A 5,000-nucleotide genomic window follows, 5' to 3' on the forward strand; every position below is an offset into this window, starting at 1 on the left:
TCTGTCTTTCTTTGATCTTGTCCTTCTCTTTGACTTCTTCTTTTTTTTTGTTTCCTTTTTCCTCATGTCTGTTCTTTTATTTCATCACTTTGTCTTTCCTTCCTTTTGTCCTTCGTCCAATACACATAAGTGGTTCTTTTTCACCTTTTCTCTTGTTTCCCTTCTCACTTTCTTTCTTTGATCTTGTCCTTCTCTCTGGCTTTTGCACGTTTTCTTTTCATCTTCTTTTATCGTAATCCATTTGACTTCTCTCGACTTTCGTTTTCTGTGCATTTATTTTCGTTTCCTTGCCTTGCTTTCTCCGCTACTCGTGTTTTTCTTTCCTTTTCTTCTGTCACTTTTTTTTCTTTTCCCATTCCGTCTCTTCTCTTTCCATCTCTTCCATTCTCTTCCTTTTCTTTTTTGTTATTTTTTTTTCTCGTGTATCTTTTCTTCCCTTCCCTTTCTTCCCTTTCCTCCTCTTCCCTTCCCTCTCCCTTCTCTTTTTCCTTTACCTTTACTTTTCTTCCTTTTCTTTCCTTTTTTTCGTTTTCTTTCCTTTGCTTCCCGTTCCCTTCCTTTCTAATCTGATATTGTCTCTCTTCTTTCCGTCCTATCCCTCCCTTTTTTTCCTTTCCTCCCCTTCCCTTCCCTTCCCTATCCTTCCCTATCCTTACATTTATTTGCATCCAGTTTTCTCTTATTAAATCATGCTTTCTCTCGTTTCCTTCCCTTTCCTTCCTTTCCCTTCACCTCCGTCCCCTTTCCTTCATTTCCCTTCCATCCCCTTTCCTTCCTGTCCTGTCCCTTCCATCCCCTTCCCTCTTCCCTTCCTCACTCCAAAGACGCAGAAAATCTATCGACCTTCACTCACAAAGAAATAAACAAGATGGAAGCAGCAATAATGTCCTTGGCTTGCATGATATAAGTTTTACTATTATTTCCTCAGCGCGTGAGTATATGTGTGTGTGTGTGTGTGTGTGGATCATGGTGGACGGATCAAGACGTTTATTTGAGTTTATTTTATCATTTTTCTGGTGAGTGTTTGATGGGGTCTTGCCGCCTCCACACTTCCTCTGTGTTTTATGGGTCAAGTTTATATATTATGAAGGCGAGAGGTGCGTGGAGTGGCGTGGCGTGGCGGGGCGTGGCGGGGCGGAGTGTCTGGTGTGTGTGTGTGTGTGTGTTGCATTAGTTACTTCTGCAATGTGCGATGTATACGAGTCTTCTCACGCTTTTAGTCTCTTATTCTTGGCCTTATGTATATCGTGTGTGAAAATTACCTCTACCACCTCCACCACCACCACCACCTCCACCACCGCCTCCACCGCCATCGCCACCTCTACTACTTGTGCTGCTGTTGTTATTAGAGTTATAGCTAATACCAGGATTTTTACTGCTACTACTACTACTACTACTACTACTACTACTACTACTACTACTACTACTACTACTACTACTACTACTACTACTACTACTTCTAACACTACTACCATTACAATATGACCCCTACATCCACTACCATTGCAAGTACCACAACCACCACTACATATTCCTACCACCACCACCACCACCACCACCACCATCATCACCATCACCACCACCACCACCACCACCACCACCACCACCACCACCACCACCACCACCACCACTGCTGTCTTCACCCCACACTTCGCTTTATTTATTCAGCCCTCCCACGTGATTTGATGTAGTGGTGGTGGTGGTGGTGGTGGTGAATGTGAGAGAGGGAGGACGAAAATAAAACAGAATACATTACGCAGGGAAACATGAAGAGGCATGGGAAAAATATGCAGGAAACAAGAAGGAAAGCGAGGGAAAGCATGGAGAAAAACTAGGGAAGCATGAATAAAAGAGGAAAACCTGAAGAAAAAAACTGAGAAAACATGAAGAAAAGAGCGGAGGAAAACATGGAGGAAAGGGAGGAAAAATATAGAGAAAAGAGAGGAAAGTTGAAGAAAAGAGAGGAAAACATGTAGAAAAGAGAGGAAATATGAAGGAAAGGGAGGAAAAATAGAGAAAAGAGAGGAAAACATGAAGAAAAGAGGAAACATGATGAAAAGGGAGGAAAAATAGAGAAAAAGAGAGAGGAAAAAGCGAAGAAAAAGAGAGGAAAACATGAAGAAATGGGAGGAAATATGAAGGAAAGAAAAACAAAAGCATGAAGAAAAGAGAGGAAACGTAAAGAAAAGCAGGGAAAAGCATGAAGAACAGTGAGGAGAAAATATGAAAAAAAAAATTGGAAAAAAAACAAAGAAAAGCTGGAAAATATATAAAAAAAGAACTGGAAAGAAAAAAAAACATGAAGAAAAGCGGAAAATATGAAGAAAAAAAGAAAATGTTAAAGTTATATAGATAATAATAATAATAATAATAATAATAATAATAATAATAATAATAATAATAATAATAAAGTAGATTTAATTTATTCTAAGTGTTTATATTTTCACTTGCAACATAAATATTTTCTTTAACAACTTTTTTCCCCACTAATTTGCGTACTACAGCTTCTTAAATGGCTTTGTAGATTAGAAAATACAAAAATAAGCCTTGTATTTTCCTTTTTTTTTCCCCTCTCTCTTTTTGTACCCATGCAAGCAAATTAAAACAAATGAATACAAAGGAAGACCAATTATTTATTTTTCATTGCTCTCATTGTTAACAAAGAAATAACGTAGCAGTGAAATAAAAGAGGAATAAATGTAATAGGGTTTGATTTAATGTTCGTTTGTGGAAGGAGGGAAAAAAGATATATTGCATAGGTTGTATTAAAAAAAAAAAGGGGGAAGGAAAAGTAGTTAGGTTTTATATTGAAAATTCATATAAAATTTAATTTATTGCTTGGTGGTAAACGTAGAAATGGGAGGGAAAAAGATGGAGGTTTGCTGGAAAAAAAGATAAATGAAGAAGGGGGAAAAAAGTAATGGAGAGAGAAAAAGGAAAGAAAAAAACTAGAAAAAAGAAATAAAACGTGCAGAAAATATGAAAATGATAAAATGACTGAAGTACAAAAGAGTTAGCGGATAATGTGTGGAGGATGATAAAAGATGATGAGTGAATTAAGTAATCAAGTAAAAAAAAAAAGCGGAAAATACTGATTGTTTTTTTTTTCTTTTTTCATGTTTGAAGTAAATTTGTATACGTTTTTTTTTTTTTTGGATAGTCAGTAAGAAAGGTGATTATTTTGCATGTTACCTTGTATTGCAATTATTACCTTATGTGTCTGTCTGTTTCAATATAGTTACAGTCCCTCACAGCTAATGAATACACGATTCTCTCTCTCTCTCTCTCTCTCTCTCTCTCTCTCTCTCTCTCTCTCTCTCTCTCTCTCCGGAAATACCCCCTGTCACTTCACCACGCCCCGGGGAGGTGGTGGTGGTCCGCCAAATTTCCCTCAAAATAATAGCCTCCGTCAGACATCCACTCCCCCTCCCCCCTACACCATTCCTTTCCCCAGGCCCTTCCCGACAGGTGTGCGTGGAGGAGTGTAGGGAGGGAGGGAGGGAGGGAGGAGTGTGGGGAGTGGAGTAAGGGAAGGAGAGGTGAAGTGGGGGAGTGAGATAAGAATGAAAAAGGGAGGGAGGGATAGATGAAGGGAGGGAGGGAGGGAGGGGTGGAGGAGACCCTGGCCGCCCTCCAGCATCGCCTGTGGCCTCGAAACGTCCGGAAATTCTCCCTCATTCGACCAACAATGAGAAATGTATTGATAGCGTGACTACTGCTGCTGCTGCTGCTACTGCTGCTGCTACTGCTGCTGCTACTGCTGCTACTGCTACTGCTGCTACTGCTACTACTACTACTACTACTACTACTACTACTGCTGTTGTTGCTGCTGCTGCTGCTGCTGCTGCTGCTGCTGCTCTTGCTGCTACTGCTGCTACTGCTGCTGCTGCTGCTGCTGCTGCTGCTGCTGCTCTTATGCATCCCGCTCAGCCACCACCACTACCACCATCACCACCACCACTACTAATAGTCATACTATTCTTATGCACTTTGGTCATTATTATTGTTCTAACCTAACCTAACCTAACCTAACCTAACCTAACTAACCTAATCTAGCTAAACCACCACCACCAACACCACTAACAACATCAGCAACAACAAAAGCAGCACCTTCACCATGCCTCCAAGGACGTGTGTGTGTGTGTGTGTGTGTGTGTGTGTGTGTGTGTGTGTGTGTGTGTGTGTGTGTGTGTGTGTGTGTGTGTGTGTGTGTGTGTGTGTGTGTGTGTGTGTGTGTGTGTGTGTGCGGCATGGTCTTGCTATTTCGAGAGGGAGACAACAAGGAAATCTCCCAGACATGCTGCTGCCATCTCCTCCTCCTCCTCCTCCTCCTCCTCCTCCTCCTTCCCTCTCTGGTCATCTCTCTAGCCTCCTTCCCTCCCTCTCTCCCTCCTGTCTCTCTCTTTCCCTTCTGTCTCGTCCACTTTCCCATCCTCCTCCTGTCTCTCCCTCGCCTCTTTTTCTCCTTGTTTTTTTCTCCTCCTACTTCTCTTTTCTTTTTCCTCTTAGCATGTCTCTCTCTCTTCTTCCTTGTTTTCTTCTTTTCTTTTTCTCTTTTTTTCTTTCCAGTTCTCTTTTCTTTCGTATTCATTGCTTTCTTTCTTTTTCCTTATCTTTTCTCTTCCTTGCATTCCTAATTGTCCTTCAGTCCTTCGCTATCCTCTTTCTTGTTTCCTTCCTTCTTTCCCTTCTACCTTTTTCGCTTTCCTCTCTTTCCTTCTTTCTTTTCTCCAATTCTCTTCCTCTTCCTTCTTCTTTGTTTCCTTACTTCCTTCTCCTCCAGCTTAATTTTTCCCTCTTCCCTTATTCCATTTTTATTTTACAGTAGTCTTATTCCTTTTTCCTTCATTCCTTCATTCCTTCATTCCTTTCTCATTATGTCTTCTTCTCATTCCTCTGCTTTCTTTCATGTTTTTTTCTTAGTTTTCCTCTTTCTCCATGTTCTCTTCTTCATGCTCTTCCATTTTCTCTCATTTATATTTTTTTTCCTTTTTTCCGTT

Source organism: Scylla paramamosain, chromosome 11 (assembly GCF_035594125.1).
Source record: "Scylla paramamosain isolate STU-SP2022 chromosome 11, ASM3559412v1, whole genome shotgun sequence".
NCBI lineage: Eukaryota > Metazoa > Arthropoda > Malacostraca > Decapoda > Portunidae > Scylla > Scylla paramamosain.